At 36.0% G+C, this 17,105-nt stretch overlaps 1 protein-coding gene across 8 annotated transcripts in view; it reads right to left on the reverse strand.

Moving 5' to 3' along the window:
* Nucleotides 1–242: 242 nt before the first annotated feature.
* Nucleotides 243–17,105, reverse strand: part of LOC147525379 (uncharacterized) — a 36,709-nt gene continuing 19,846 nt past the window's right edge. The window contains exons 5-7 of one of the 8 annotated variants that reach the window (XR_015221502.1): nt 4,655–5,057; nt 4,047–4,163; nt 243–1,734 (exon numbers count right to left, since the gene is read on the reverse strand). The gene's annotated coding sequence lies outside the window, so the exon portion shown is untranslated. Of the gene's footprint in view, nt 1,735–2,199; nt 4,188–4,654; nt 5,058–17,105 lie in introns of those variants that run through there. The other 7 variants (XR_015221499.1, XR_015221498.1, XR_015221503.1 and 4 more) reach the window with 7 other exon arrangements.

Consider the following 17,105-nt stretch of genomic DNA (forward strand, 5'->3'; position numbering starts at 1 on the left):
GATCAAGTAGACACGTGTTTTTCTCTATTCGAAAAAACTACCCCTCTGTGTTATCACTCATATATCACACATATCAAGGTTTTTTTGTTAGATTCTCACAGGATTGGTAATTAAGTAGTCTAACCGTGGGTTACAAAAACTTACTGCTATGTACAGTCAATGACACTTTATAAGCACCCAAAACTGTAGTTTTAACCCCTTAATAGTATTATATTTAGGCCAATTATGTTTATAATAAATAAGAGCTAGTACTTTTTATGTGTTTTTATGTATTTCAAGTCTTGAAGCTAATTAGGTAACTAAAGAGACCATTTTGCATGGAAACGAGTCAAGGTGATTGCTAAGTAAGTTCTATGTTTAAAGCCCAAGAATCAAAAAGAAAAAATATTTTCAATCCCAGTCAAAGCCAATTCGGGAAGAAAAATGACAAAAAGCCATTAGAACTTTAAAATGGCGTATATTTGGACTCGAACCTCAAAATTGGGCCTACTTTATGTCAAAACGACCATCTCGGAAAAAGCTTTCTAATGGACCTAACCTTGCCCCAATCAAAGCTGTAAAGGTGGACAAAAAGGGCACTGAAGTATTTTCCAGCAGAATTGGCTCTTTTAGACTTAACCTAATGGACTTTAGGCTCACATTAGAGGCCCAAAGTCCCCCTTCCAGGCATATGCACGAAAATGTAACCTAATCTTCTCATATATAAAGAAGATTAAGGCTAACCTAACAAGAGATCCTACTTTAGAATAAGATAGTTTAGGTCTAGTTAATTAATTTGTAATGTAGCCTCCATTAAAAACCTTTCAATAAAAAGCTTTAGTTTCTTCAATTCAATAAATTCCTCTTTTACAGTATGTCTTCCTTTCATTGTTTTAGTATAGAAAATCCGATGAAACAAGGCTAAACCCTCAAATAGAGGGGGTTTATGAAGCCTATGTGAGGAGTATGGCTAGTTAATCTTTATTGTTGTTTTAATAAGTGTTTCAAGTTCATTGTTATGAGTTTTAGAGATAAAATTCCTAATAATGAACTAGATACTAGAATTCTCATCAAAGAGGTTTATGGGAGTGTTAATCTCTCATGCTAGTGAAGCCATGATTAGAGATAACTTGGTGTTCACTAGGGATCAAGAAAACTAAATCAATTATTAGATTAAATAGTTGTTTAAATCATAGAGGTGGATTAACCCCTCTCGATAATCTCTTATTCATCGATTCAATCATTATTTCAAGTACTTTAGCAAGTATTAGTAGTTTAATCATCACATCATTACTCTCATATAAGTTAAAGTAGTTTTCAAGGTTTATTCATTAAGTGTTTGAGAAGCAAGAGTAGAACGACCTCGCAACTCATCTATGTTATAGATTGTGTTATGAGAGAAGATTAGAATTAAGTATTGATAGCATAAGAATAGTACTAGCGACAAACTATTTTAGTTATATCAACACTCAGTGCATGAATGCTCATGAAAATATGTAAAAACTATTGCGCAATGCATACGTATTATTTTAAGTTTCCAATAACAAATCTTCATTTGAATGCTAATGTGAGATTTCTAGACAATTTTCATCACAGAAAAGGAAACAAGACTTTGTCACTAAGTATATTTGTTTAGAAAGAAAATAAAACTATATACAACCTAAAAGTTGCCTAATTTTTGCTACTGGTTCTAAGCACCACCAAACCGAATGATGTTTAGTCCTCAAAGTATCAAGAGATGAAGAAAGAAGTTGCCTGATAACCATGAGCAAAATTAGGGCTGGACATCTACAATAGAAAGTTATTCTAACATAATATATGATACAAAAATAAAAAAACGAGCATACCAAACACAACTATATATATATATATATATATATATATATATATATATATATATATATATATATATATATATATATATATATTCACAAATTCCCTAATAAAAAATGAAAGGCACAACCATTCTATCGTCATCTCGAGTGAAATGCATTTCCTTTCCATCGTGCCAATAGATAATAGTTTGCCCAATGGTGCTCCATTGTGGCGCTCCAGATTCATTCAAATGTGGCAACATATCATCGTCGTCAGGAAAACAACGGACGTATGGCAGGTTTTGTGAAGACCGTCCACACATGCCCTAAACCTTAATGAACGAATGATTTTGTTCTTAGGGAACATAGAATCTACCTTAATCCAGTCATTAAAAGTGGCCAAAAATTGTGGGAAATGTGCCCTCATAATTCGGTAGGCAATTACAGGTAAAAATAAATAATGATGCCGAAAATTGCAAGCTTTTTCCATATTTGAGATAATACAGTGTGTGTGATATTAAAGAGTGTATGACCTTGAGCGAGAGCATTGAAGACTACACAAGCAATATCATTAGCAGTAGAAAAATGTCAATCTCCCATGATGTTCAGAAAGACAAACAACATCGCATTCCCCACGTTCATGGTCAGGCTTGCTAAGGGAATGGTGGTCTCTTGCCATCTGCCAGGTGTAGCTCCTTCTTCCTTCCGTGTGAGAATATCACCATATGTCCAACAAAAACTAGGTCATGATAAGGAATGGTAAGAGTTCTGGTTGATGTATGACCATGTTGTCGTAGGCGCGTGATAAGGAAGATCCAAAGTTAATTAGGACACACGTTGGCTCAGAAAAGATATGTTATGTGCCACCAACTGTGATCGTGAACCCGTCTAAGAAGAAACCTTGTGTAGGGTTGAATGTAGATGTGTCTTCCATATTAGCATAAAATCATACAGCCAAACTTGGAGAATAAATCTTGATAAGGTTGTTTTCTTTCACCTTAGCTGATAAAGCTTCAGTTTTGCTAGCAAGTCAACAGCCACAATCCCTCGACACATGGCCAAAACTTGTGCAATCTTTCATGATCAAATTCTACACTTAAAAGAAAACTACTTAAACACTTCAGAAGATCCAATTCTTTCACCAACATCCTCATGAATCATTTACGGAAGCATGGAATCGATTTAGAAATCTTCTTTTAGAATGTCCCCATCATCAACTCAACACTGCCGTCCTCGTCCGTTTATTCTTTAACGGTCTTTTCGATCTTCAAAAAGAAACGCTTGATATCATGAACAGCGGTTGTTTCATGGACAAATGAGCTACTGAGACCTACACTTTTCTTGAAAAACAAGCAACGAGAAGTACCCATTGGGATAACACTGATTCTTCCAGATCATCTAAGGACACTGTTCCCAAAGCTACATCTGTGTTTGAGGTAAAACTCGATCCAGAATTAAAAACCCTGATCGAATCCCTGACTAAGAAGGTAGATGCTCTCGTTGTTCAAGTGAACGATCAAGAACCAAAATAGGTCATGAACGTTAACACTTCCTCATGTCTTCTTTGCCTAAGTCCTGACCATCCTGATGCTTATTATCCCTTGTTATGTGATTCCACTTCACGACCATCTGAAGAAGGTTGTGCTTTCAACATCCCTAATGCACCTTGGAGGCAGAATCCGAACTTCGCTTGGTGACCAAATACACAACAGATGGCTCCTCCAAGTTTCACCAATCTGCATGTTCGCCCATCAACCAACTATACTCCATACTGTCAAGGGAATAATCAGCTGTACCAACAAGGTCAAAATCAGTTTCCAAGCAATTCAAATCCTAACTACCAAAACAACCGCAGCCTTGTTCCAGTCAATCCAAGTTACGGCTATCATCCTTAGCCCATCAACAATAACCGTGAACTAGTTCTTGTTGCACCACTTATGAAATTTTAGGCTGATAAGACGAATGAGACTTTCCTTGCTTACATGAATCAACAATCTCAAATCTTGATGTCTATCCAGCAATCTCTTCAACTTTTAGCGCAGGATAAGAGTCAGAAATGCGTGTTTCCTAGATAAGCAGTTCCAAACCCCAAGCCCGCAAACACTGTCTTTGAAATTAACAATGTACCATGTATAAGTAATCCAACCCAGGGTGAGGTGAATGCAATCACTACTCTTCGATCTGACAAAACCGTAGGCAATCAAATACGTATGCCAGATGATCACCCAACTGCAACTAAAACTCCTAATGTACCTGCTTCTGATGTTGAACTTACGCTTGAAGCGCCAATTCCAACCAAGTCACCATCTACGACACTGGGAAACAAACAAGTTGATCCGTATGCCAAATTCCGACCAAAGGCACCATTTCCTGTACGTTTGGCAAAGAACAAACCTGATGAAAATTTTGATGAGATTCGAGAAACTTTCAAGAATTGGAATTGAAAAAAAAAAAATGCATAGATGGGTAACGAACTATACACGAAATCAAACATTAGTGTATAAATTTTTTTAGCAAATTTGGGTAACGAAGTGTACCACATTTTGCAATGTTGGCTACTATTTCACTTCCATCCAGTTTTTTCATACGTGTCAAGTTTTTTTTTTCTTTTTCTCTAATTATGTGTCACTTATTTTCCTATATGGCTATCTAGTGGCAATCTGACACGTATGAAAAAACTTGACACGTATTAAAAAACTGGACGGAAGTGAAACAAAAGCCAACGTTGCAAAACGTGGTACATTTCGTTACCCAAATTTGCTAAAAAATAAGTTTATACACCAATGTATGATTTCATGTATAGTTCATTACCCATCTATGTATTTTTTTTTTTTTCTTTAAGAATTTGACAATCAACTTACCATTTCTCGATGCCCTCAAACAATTGCCAAAACATGCAAAGTTTCTTAAAGATATGTGCACCACCAAAAGGAGAACCAATGTTCCTCAACAAACGTTCCTCACCGAACAGTTCCCTTACATCACTGAAACCAATGGTATTGTCAAAGACAAAGACCCAGGCAAACCCACCGTTCCCTACACATTGAGAGACAAGTATACTGCTACTACACTATTAAACCTAGGAGTAAGTGTGAACCTACTTCCATATTACATGTTCAAATAGCTAGGTTTACATGAGATCAAACCTACCAACATGACTCTGCAGTTCGTGCCCGCGATTCCCTGAAGACTACTACACCTCAATTTTTCATAGTGTGCTTAGATGTTTCTGTAGGTTCTGTTTCAGGTATGGGTCAGAGGTACCTGCATGCACAAAAAAATCACAGTGCACCGATCAGTAACGAAACGTGAAGAAAACGAACGCAAACCAAACAAAAAGAAACGAAAAGTGAATGAAATGAAAAGGTATGGGGCGGTTCCCCTTAGAGCTATTCCAGCTTGTAACGTAGGTTCCTTGAGGCTTTAGGATGGCAGCGGCAGCATTTGATCTTCGGACTTTTGTATGTATACGATGTTTAGATCATACACACACTCAAACACGACTAATTCAAGTACCTTACTCACGTGCATGTTACAGTACACTTCAAGCAAGGGTATCGTCCCAAACCTAAAAACTAAAACACTTATTCACCGATCACTAGAATTAACTTTCTAAGGAACTGATGTGAGAAGGATTTGATTAGTGATTATTTTCACTACCCTACTATGTTGCTTGAAATTCAAGTTACTAAAAGTTAACAAAAATCCGATTTACTTAATACAAAAGAGATAGAGAGAAAGAAGGGTGGAAAGTTAAATCAGCTCAAATAAACCTAATTCCATAGTTAAGAAGACTGCATCATGCTGTCTCTAACCTGTTTTTGGTTCATAAACAAACCGAAAATGGATTACAGCGTCAATCCCTAACAACACGCACCTATCTCTAAGTCCATCTTGTTAGCATGAGAAATTGAAGTGATATTTCATCTCTGAAATACTATTTCAATTCTTGGTTCTATTTTATACCAGTCGCTCAAGTTTCAAAACCTAGATTCACCATAGGGTCGCACGCGCGACTAGACCCAGTGTCACCTGGGTCGCGCACGCGACCTTGTATAGAGCTCCATACTCCAAATTTGGTTGATCACTGTCATTTTGTGACAGAATGTCAAATACAACCTATGTTCCTAAGCAATGATTCAGGTCTCCTAAAACGGAGTTTGATCTTTACATGAGCGTCATTAACCCTCCACTATGGAGAGTTTTAGCTCATGATCATTACAATCAAAATCTAAACAAAATTTCAAGAAAGAAATAAGGAGAAGGAGAAGAATTCCTAAATTTACACTTGAAGAAAATATTTTATTTGCTACTTTGATTCTTTCAAGGTTCAATTTACAATACTAGAAAGATAGAAAAAATAAGAACTTGCTTGGAAGAAAACATGATAAGCTAAAAAGCTATGGAGCAAAAATTGAAAACTAACTAATGGAGTGTTCTTCAAGCTAGCCCCCTTTACTCAAAACTCCCCACACTTTTAAGCATAAGAGAGTGCTTCCTTTTTCCTTCCATCCACGTGAATCAGCCAACTAATTTAATTCACCTAATCAAGACTTTTACCATCCAACTAATCAAGGCTTTCATGCCACCTAATCAAGACTTTGTGCACACCAAAGTCTTTCATAGTTTTAATACAACTTGACTTTTAGAGCTTGATTCATGTGGACACACATGATGATAGCTGGACGTGTGAGCTTGGTCATGAGCAACCAAATTATGTAAGTCCGCATAGTGGGCCCATGTAATCTGTCTAGTGGACGGTCCGAAAGTTGATTTTCTTCAAAATCTGGCATTGGATAGAGCTTGTCGCACTGATCATTCTAATGGTTCACTTGCCAGAGTTATAGTCTAGGTTCAGAAGATATGTTTGTCGGAAGTTTTTGGCACGTTAATCTTAATCTGACCTGGAGATGTCATGTTTGAATCCTAGGCTTTGGTTAGGCTTCATGGAGCTTTATATGGGCTAAATTGGAGTACTTCATGTAGACATAGTATTCCGTGCTTAAATACTGACTTTATCCTTATTTTTACGTTCATTGTGAAAACCTATAAAAGCACGAAAAATACAATTAATTCATTATTATTAAACATATAATAAACCAAATTTGTTATGTCTCTACGGAGTTTTATATTACAGTTTTTGGTGTTTATCATTGCTAACAAGGCTCCGTCCTTCCAAAAGATTGTTAAGCCACCACTAGCCCCAACAGCTGGTAAACATAACCTAATAACCTTATAATTAATCTCATTACCTACTTTTTCTATCCTCTTCTCGGTTGATGTTACCGGATTAGGTCCTTTAGATTTTGAACCACCGTGGAGGTTCCTATTCCATGGCAATTTCATGTTATCATTGAGAGGTGAATGTTTGGGGATAGACACTGCGAACCCTAGAAGAGAGGAGAGACTCCCTCCGCAAAATATATATATATATATATTCGGCCAAAAAAACGTAGTTCGCAAAATAAATCCTTAAGGCTGGGTCCAATGGTTATCAACTCCCCATCCCTATTCCTCAAAAAAAAAATAGTGTTATAATGATAGAGAGTGGGTTTTGGTCATTCAATGGTGTGAAAAATACTACGCCACTTTAACTGGCATAGTTTTAAACCCATTTTTTTTTCAACGCCACTTCGACCAATGCACAATGAAAAAAAAAACATTCCACGCCTCTTCAAGTTGCGCAGAATAGAAACCCAAATGTCGCAAAAGACAAAAGTGCCAAATGACTCCAATTCAAATGGCACCAAATGAAATTCTATTTTACATTCTGCACCACTTCAACTGGCGCCATTTGGGTTTTTGTCATTTACGCCATTTCAACTCCTGTAGAATGCACTCTACATTCCTCAAAAATATTCTCTATATATGGAGAGTATAAACCACCGCAAATCACACCACTTTTGTGGGGATGTGGAACCATTATACTCAGCCTAATACAACAAAGACTATGGAGCTAAGAGCCCAGGACAGCACTGTTGCAAGTGGTACTTAAAAAAGCAACCAAAAACTACAAGTCAAAACAAAATCTTGCTCAAACCGACACACCAATCACGCTTTGGAAGATTAGAAGTATGCTAGCATGCAAATGTGTATGAATTAGATGAAAAAAAGTTTATATCTTGCTAATCACAACTACCATAAGCTATTAATATATCATGATAAATGAAATTGAACTTAACAGACAAAGTTGGGTTTAGAGATTATCTGCGTGCAGACACAAAAACGGTCAAAAAGATCATCTCGCGAGATTAATCGGGAATTTCCCAAGGCTTCCCACTAGATTTGTAGCAAGATCGACAGAGAGAGTATACAAAAGACACTCCCCAATGTTTAGCTGAAAATTCAATTCCTACTACTTATACTTGAGAGAGTAATCTCTTCCAAAAACTTGAGGTTGTAGTTCCAATTAGATTTGTAGGGATATAGTCCACAAGCCTATTTTTCAAAACTAATAAAAAGGTCTGACTTTGAGAAGAGTTACTGCCGCTCAGAGAGAACTTTTGGATGGGATATTCTCAAAAATAAAACGAGGGGCAGTAAGCTATGATACCCAATTATTGCATCAGAAATGAGTGTTCAACAGATGGGGGGTTTCCCTTTTCCTACTTTTAGAAATAAGATAGAATGAAAGGAGAGAAGAGCATAAGACAATAGGTGGAGCCGATCTTCAACATTCTACGACGAGGACGACAAGAGAGGCGGTTCTCAACTACTCGAAAGGGCTATAAGATCTTAGAGACAGGGAAAAGGTTAGGTGGGGCTCGACTCCAAAAACTCGTACAAGCCAAAAGGGTGTTGCTCAAGGATCGCCTTTGGGGTCCTCAAAAAAAGTTTTTTTTTTTTTTTTTTGAGGATTTCTCTGGAGAAGGAGGGGAGAAGTGCCACTAGGGCAGTGGAATATGATTTCGAGGGTATTATGACACCGTTAGGTGGTGCTCCAAAGAGCGCCGGCCAGCACAATGGCTCTAAATTGGACCGTTAAGTTCAGTTGTAATTGGAAAAATCGCCTGTGAAGTCATGGGAGCTCTATATTACTTTGGTCACTAGGACCACATGCTAGAATAGGACAGGAACCACTTTTACTAGTGGGAAATAGTGCACAAAAAGTGCATACTATTCTTGTGTGAACATAGAAAGGGGTATCTTTTGTTTTGTTACTAATGCACCATGCAGGAGAGGAACACTGTTGTTTCCATATTTTAAAGCATTGTTGGACATGTGCGCAGATGGTGGACTATATTGTCTAGGTACTCAAACATAGAAGGAAATGTACCATACTTTTTCTATGCCTAGCATAGGATGCATAAGGTCTATGAACATGAGTCGTAAGAGTAAAATCTTTGTTTATGATATAGGAATGTAAAAGGCATACACAGACACACAGTAGGCATGAATGATATCTCACAACGTATCCTTAAAGAACATTACTAGTTGTTGCATAATTAAAAGGGTGCGTGCATGATGCATACTCATTTAGTGCATGATGGATGCACATAATTAATAGTATTTTTTGCGTCTTGTTTTGTCGGGGGAATGAAATTGGTTTTATGCCATGCATATTGATATGATCAATGAAAACGATTTTATTAAGGTATTCTGGATTAACGGTAGTAATGGCATAAAATGCATTCGTAATAGTTAAGATTAATTATTATGTTATGTTACAGGCGCCTGGATGCTTGCTAATATATTAATGACTTAATATTATAATGATATCTTTACTATAATTATTTATTGTTGGCATGAGTTGCATGATCTATTTATTAATAGGTAGTATAAACATATCATTGTTGTTAGTGGCATATATATCTGGTGATAAGTTCATCTTGAAAGTTAACAATAATTTTTTGGGCTTTTTTTATTATTAAGTGTTAATACCCTTGATCTATATAAAGCAAGTGGTAAAGGTATTTAATTTACGAATTGAATCCCTTGTTACACCATTATCAATTCAATAAGAATTATATTTTTAAATGTGATTAATATGATCCTCACGGATAAATTGATTGCATGCCAAAAAAATTTTGCCTATTGTCAGCTAGTGGGAGTGTTTTCTCTTACGGATTCATTATCTCGCGGTTACATTAATGAATTTTGATGATTGTACACTTGACTAAAATATAGTTGCTGCAATTATGTTTTTGTAGCAAAATAATGATAATGGAAATCATATTTTATCTACTACGTGTATGAAAAATTGATGGGTCTAGTAGAACCCACTTGATTAAGTTGAATAATTTTGATGCCCTACTGATAAAAAATTATTCATAAGTATTAGGTTTTCATTGCTTACAAAAGGCTTCTTGGTTTTTCTTCTGGTCCTATAAGTGATTCTGTCTTCTTCAACTCCTTGCAAGTTAAAGGTGTGCTTCAGAGCTCTCAATTCATGGCATTGGAAATAGATATTGTTGAGGAAGAGATCAAAGCAGCTTTATTCGATATGAAGGATAACTCAGCACCTGGACCAAATGGTTTTAATTCCTTCTTCTTCAAAAGTTGCTGGGAGACTGTAGGTATGGAATTTACTAATGCAATAAAAAATGCTTTCCAGACTTGCAATATGCCTAGAGGTATTAATTCCACATTTCTTTGTCTTATCCCTAAGACTAAGAATCTATCTAAAGTTGAAGACTATAGCCCTATTGCTCTCTGTAATGTTATTTATAAGTGTGTTTCTAAAGTGATTTCTAACCGTCTCAAGCTAGTGATAGATGATTTGGTCTATTCTAACCAATCTGCTTTCATCCCTGGAAGAATGATCCAAGATAATATATTTCTTTCACATGAACTACTGAGAGGTTATGACAGGAAATATGGTACTCCGCGTTGTTCAGTCAAACTCGACATCAAAAAAGCTTATGACATGGTGAGTTGGGATGCTATAAAGGCCATAATGGTTAGATTCAACATTCCAGAGACTTTAAGGAAATGGATTGAGATGTGTGTAGCCTCTCCATCATTTTCAGTGCTCATCAATGGAGCTCTGGAGGGGTGTTTTCGAGGAGCTAGAGATCTGAGGCAAGGAGACCCTATGTCTCCGTATTTTTTTGTCCTTGCATTCTAAAGGAAAGCCTAAACTCCAAAAAGATCAAGTACTATTCTAAATGCAGAAAAAGCCATCTATCGCACCTTGCCTTTGATAATGATGTCTTGATATTCTGCAGGGGTGACATTGATTCTATATCAAGCCTGAAAGATGGGTTACTTGAGTTTGGGCTTGCTACTGGTCTTCAGCTTAACACTCACAAAACTTCTATTCTTACAGGTGCTCTGAATCATCAAGATAGTACTACTTTAGCACATATTCATGGCGTGCAGCTCGTTAAACCCCACAGCGGAGATATCTAGGCCTACCCCTCATCTCGGCTAGATTGGGTATTAGGGAATGCCAATCTCTCATAGAAAAGGTCACAGCCAGAAATACCAACTGGAAATCAAGGTTTTTGTCACATGCAGAAAGACTGCAGCTTATTCATTCAAAGCTCATGTCTTTCCACACTTATTGGTCCATAACTTTTGTTCTTCCCACAACTTGCTTAGAGAGTGTGGAGAAAATATGCGCGAAGTTTCTATGGAGTGGTGCTACAATGAAAAGAACTATTCATCAAGCTAGCTTTAGTACCATCAGTAAGCTTAAAGATGAAGGAGGTCTTGGTGTTATGAATCTTGATTGTTGGAATAGAGGTGCATACTGTGGATTAGTTCACAAGATTGCATCGAAGGATGATAGTGTGTGGGTATAATGGACTTGGAAACAACACCTAAAGGACAAGTTCTTTTGGACTATGCAAGTTCCAAGGGACTGTTGTTCATGGAGAAATGTGCTTCAAGCAAGAGCTGATGCTAGAAAACTTATCCAATATAGCATAGCAAATGGATAGCATACTCTACTCTGGCATGACTTATGGTGTGATACTACCCCTCTCATAGAAAACCCTGTGGCTGTAACAGAATGGCAATTCCCTCTTGATACCAATGTCAGTCACATCATATATAATGGGGAATGGTCTAATATTGTACATAACATCCAGAACCCTCAGCTGAATAAGCAAATTCTCGAGGTCTACATTACTAGAAATATGGAGAATGATAGAGTGATATGGCTGCCACACCAATCTGGACAGTTTACTTCAAATAGTGCATACATGGCACTGTGATTAGTGAGACCGAAGGTGAAATGGAGCAGTTTGGTTTGGGGAAAATGAGTGATTCCTAAACACTCATTCACGTGCTAGCAACTTTTCTCTAATAGTTTGTCCACCCAGGACAGATTAATACAAAAGAAAATTCTTTCTCATTCACCTTGCTGCCTTTGTAACCAAAGTCGGGAATTCTCAAAGCATTTATTCTTTGAGTGTGAGTACTCCAAAGAATTGTGGACAGGTATCAAACAGCTGTTGGGCATCACTACTGACTCTAGAAACACAAATAGAGAATGGTCTTCGATTATTAGGATATGTAGCCGCTCTAGACCAATTTCTGAGGTGTACAAAGTGTATGTGCGTGCTAGAGTTGAGATGCCATTTGGAGAGAACGCAATGCTAGACGCTTCCAAAATTCCAATAGACCAATGGCAGTGGTTTTTTCTAAGTTATGTAGAGAACTGAAACGATATATGCATCGTATACTCCCAAAGCTGATAGATGAAGCTGATACTAGATGACTACTTGAAGCCATTGGTGTACAAGTGCAACTTATACCTCCAATTCACAAGCAGTGCAATTGGAGTTGTCTTGAACCAGGCAAGGCAAAGCTGAATGCAGATGGGAGAGTTGCATCCAAAGGAGGTGTCATTAGAGATGAATTTGGGAATGTGATAGCCGGTTTTACTGGTAGTGGTGGGTTGGGATCAGTTATTTACTAGGAAATAAAGGCCATTGAAATTGGGCTTTCTCTTTGCTCAAGACTTCAACTCAAGCAAGTGCAAGTGGAATCTAACTCGTTAAGAGCTATTCAAGCAATCAACAAGCTTGAAAAGCCTCCATGGTATTGTGAGGACTTAGTTAAGGCCATTCATTTCCTTGTGCAGTCATTTGATGATGTTTCATTTACTCATGTATTCAAAGAATGTAATAGGGCAGCAGATTATCTGGCGGGGCTATGTCAGAGAGATTGCAATTTTTGTAGTTTTTTTAGTCCTCCACTTGATTGTAATTTACATGTAATAGTGGAGGAAGATGCTTCTGGAAAACTGTACAACAGAGTTTAATTCTAATACAGGTGGGGGTCGGCCTAACCCTAGCGTACTTTGGAAAAAAAAAATATACAATATTGAGGGTGTTGTATTTTTATTATAGAAGCGGGTAATTAGTTTATTAAATTCCCAAAACCAATATTAAATGCATTATAATAATATTTGTGTATATGTAAATGTTCTTGAAATGTCTCAATCAAATCTCAGTCCCTTAGCATATATCTTGACTGCTGAAAGTTGGGCTAAAACAAATGGTAACTGTTACCATTGTGAAAAACGTAATCTTTGGAAGCAGAACTGTAGGGAGTATTTGTTTTTGAAACAAAAAGATAAATAATGTATGCAATTTTTTATTCTTGAAACCAATTTGTTGGTTTTTCCTTTTGACACCTGGTGTGTGGACTCAGGGGGCACTAACCACGTTTGTAATATGTTACCTGGGTTTCAGGAGACAAGAAGGTAAAATGAAGGAGAGGTACGTGTACTTGACATTAGGTACAGTGGCAAAGGTTGTCACATTATCAATAAAAATTTATTATTTAGCATTAGATAAGAAAGTGTTAGTTTTAGAAGACTATATTGTTATGTTCTGGAGATAGGGAGAAATTTGGTTTCTATTTCTGCACTTTATAAGTCAGGATATTCTATTTCATTTTATTCAATAGTTGTAATCAAATTAAATGAAAAGTTGTCTAGAATTTCAAAAATGGTCTCTATTTACTTTCTCTTATGCTAGAAACAAATGATACTGTTAGTAGTAATTCATCAAATGTTTTACCTCAAAAGAGGAACGTCTCCTTCTATTAATCTGTATTCTAGTGGCACTTAAGACTTGGTCATATCAATCTAAACAAGATTACCAACAGGTTGGTAAAAGATGGAGTTTTAAGTTCACTCTTTTTAGAATATAATTTCCCAACCAGTGAGTCTTATTTAGAATGATAGGTGACTAGGAGATCTTTTAAAGCTAAAGGGTCAAGAGCCATAGAGTTATTGCAGTTAGTACATACTAATGTATGTGGGCCAATTAATGTGTAAGAGAGAGGTAACTTTGAATATTTTATCACTACTGATGACTATTTAAGATAAGATTATGTGTATTTGATGCACAAAAAGTCTGAATCTTTTGAAAAGTTCAAAGAATTCAAAGCAGAAGTTGAAAAGCAAAACCAATTAAGACACCTCGATCGGATGGAGGTGGTGAATACCTATCAAATGAGTTCAAAGAGTACTTAATGCAAAATAGGATTTTGTCTCAATTAAGTGCACCAAGAACTCCACAATAGAATGAGATTGCAGAAAGAAGGGATAGAACCTTATTGGATATGGTTCGGTCCATGATGAGTTATTTAACTATCCCTATAACAAAAAAGTTACTCGAGGTGGTTTATTTTGTAATCCGAGAGAAGAAAGAGACTTTGTGAGTATCTCGAGGAAAATTATATTATGAAATGAAAACCTCGTAGTACAATGGTCATTGAATAAATGACGGTAGATATTCCTTGTAATGTTCAATCTGAATTAACTCCTAGTTTAGATTAAAAAAAACTTCCATGTAAAGTTCAGTGTTTACCTAAACCTACTCTAGTACTTCGTCGTAGTGGGTGGACAATTAGACATCCAGAAAAGTTAACCCTATTAAGGGAAACTTTCTCTATTATATCAGCTGACTAGGATGTATATCCTATAAACTACAAAGAAGCAATTTTTGACATTGATTTGAATCAATGAGATCATAAATAGTCCTTATATTCCAACAATGTCTGTAGGAACTTGTTGATCTACTGTCAAATACTAAGCCTATTAAGAATAAGTAGTTATTCAAAAGGAAAAGAGAAACCAATAGAAAGGAATACACTTTCAAAGCGAGATTGGTGGAGAAAATGTTTACTAAAAAAAAAGGTATCGATTATGAGAAAACTTTTTCGCCAGTAGCCATGAAAAGTCCATTAGAGTCCTTCTAGTGATTGTTGCTCATTATGACTATGTGATTTGGCAGATGGATGTAAAGACCACGTTTTTTAACCTGGAAGCTTTACATTTCCTACAAGCTGAAAAAATCCGTTTATGGACTTAAAACAAGCTTCAAAGAGTTGGAATGTATACTTTGATCAAACAATCAAATCGTTTGGTTTTGATCAATGTAAGAAAGAACCTTGTGTTTTACAAGAAGGTTGAAGGTAAGATGGCTATGTTTTTGGTCTCATATGTATATGATACACTATTCATTATGAATGATATAGTCTATAAAGACCAAATACTATATATTGGTATATGTTTATGTAGACCCTTATATAAATAATATGGGTTTTAGAATGGTTGCTAAACGGCTTTGAAAGCCAGTGGGAGATTGTTGGGATATTTGGCCTTTACAAAGCCAATGAACATTTATTGTTTATACATTATGATGTTTAATTAAATACACAAATCTTATTATTATGCATATGGGTGAATTAATATCATATGATGAAACCATAAGTTCCATAGGTAATAAAATTAGAATAATCAAGCATATGAATAGTCATGTGCAGGAGATTTGAGTATATCTATTTACCTAGAATGCTCACAATTAGGGGTGAAGTCAGACGCTTCACTTATACGACTGTAATATACATAATTGTTATGTGATAGGATGATGATATATCAATCATTTAAGTATGACTCTAACTTTGTATATTGGTGTAGTCACATGACTGACACTGAGGGGATCAAAGTGAGAACACACTATAAATTCACTATTAAATTCACTGAGTGTATATCTCAGTCTACCAATTATTCCCTAGATTTGAGGAATTGTAAAAATTCATTGTGTCTCAAATTTATTACTTTGAGACGTTAAAAAGTAATGTTTATTCATATACTAGACTTGATGTTTTGGGTAATGAATGTTGGATGTCTTGAATCACGAATTCTAATAAATTATTCACCACTCTACGGAGTTATGTATTACGAAATTGTGACATAACGAATTGAACTCGAACCCGGCCGGTATAAGAAATAGTTTCTTAGTGCTCAATTGATGTTGAATGTCACATTGGGTCAATTAGACATGGGTGATGGGTGTGACAGTGAAGAACAAATTCTCATTTCCCAATGGTCTAAATTGTGAATATATGTGAGGTGGGGGGACTTAGATTTAAATAATGGTAGAAACAGATTTTCCTGATAATTTTATAGATTTTATTGTAAGTATGGATTTGTTAATGGGCATTTTTCATATTAAAGATATATATATTAAAAGTGTTTTAGTATATCAAGTACAATGACTTTACCTTTTTGAGATAAGACTTGGAATCCTAAGTGGATCCCACTACACACACATACATATTGGAATCCTAAGTGAATCCCACTATACACACATACATATTGGAATCCTAAGTGAATCCCACTACGCATACATACGTATTCTCAAAGTTTCTCTCTATAAGATAATGACTTTTTGGTGAAAAGGACCATTAATCTTTCCATGAAAAGTACAACTAAAAGTATGAGAAAAACAAAAGTGTTTTGTAGTGCATTGTGTGGTGAAATACTACTAGAATGTTGAAGACTTATTTTTTGGATTCAATTTTGGAAAGTTTTTCATTATTGTCAATCTTCAATTTCGGTTTTGAATTGAAAGTATTTTTCTTTTAATTCCCTTTTGATCAATAATAGATTAGCATGTTAAAGATCTAGGATTAATTATTTCCTAACACCTGCTTCTCAAAACCTTTTGGTTAGTTATCTCGTTTCACATGACTTACTAAGTTGGAATCAAAATAGATTGAAAGATCTGTTCCTCAATCATATCATACAAAATATTAATACTATTGCCATTAGACCTGGTATAACTGATCAAATGTTCTGGCCTGCTGCTAGGAATAGTAAATTTATAGCCAAAGTTGCTTATAAACACTTGTCTGGTGGATGAAGTGTTGCTCCTCTTTTGATCCCGCTGTTATTAAGAAGCTTTGGAAACTTAAAATTGATGCCAGAACTCAGCTGTTTTTGTGGAAGCTCTATATGGATGGGTTGCCTAGAGGTAGGTGTTGCAACAAATGGTGACACTTCATGTATATTTTGTGAGCTAGAATTGGAGACTTCCGCTCACTTGTTTTTCAATTGTGAATGGG

The sequence above is a fragment of the Coptis chinensis genome, chromosome 1, assembly GCF_015680905.1.
Source record: "Coptis chinensis isolate HL-2020 chromosome 1, ASM1568090v1, whole genome shotgun sequence".
Classification (NCBI taxonomy): domain Eukaryota; kingdom Viridiplantae; phylum Streptophyta; class Magnoliopsida; order Ranunculales; family Ranunculaceae; genus Coptis; species Coptis chinensis.